We start from the raw sequence: 328 nt of genomic DNA, 5'->3' as shown, positions 1-328 counted from the left end.
TCGGTACACAATTTTGGTGCACCTCTAACCTCGCCGGCACTTTATCGTTACGTTTTGTGCACAACCTAGGGACGTGGTGTAAGTTTCATGATTTTTATGTTTGATTTGGTTTATTATGATTGAAAAATACGCTACGTCCCAGAAATTGGAGCTCGACTACTTCCTCCATGTGGCGAAAAAAGTTACTGGGCAACGCCTAGCTTATGCCCCATTTGTACTTCAATTTTCATTATCAGGTTTGAAAAATACGCTAAGTCCCAGAAATCTGAACTCGAATACTTTTGCCACGTGGCGCCAAAAGCTACTGAGAAACGCCTAGCCTTTTACC

This window comes from Anopheles coluzzii (assembly GCF_943734685.1).
Source record: "Anopheles coluzzii chromosome X unlocalized genomic scaffold, AcolN3 X_unloc_10, whole genome shotgun sequence".
NCBI lineage: Eukaryota > Metazoa > Arthropoda > Insecta > Diptera > Culicidae > Anopheles > Anopheles coluzzii.
The sequence above is the reverse complement of the archived record's forward strand: the minus strand, read 5'-3'. Positions refer to the sequence as shown.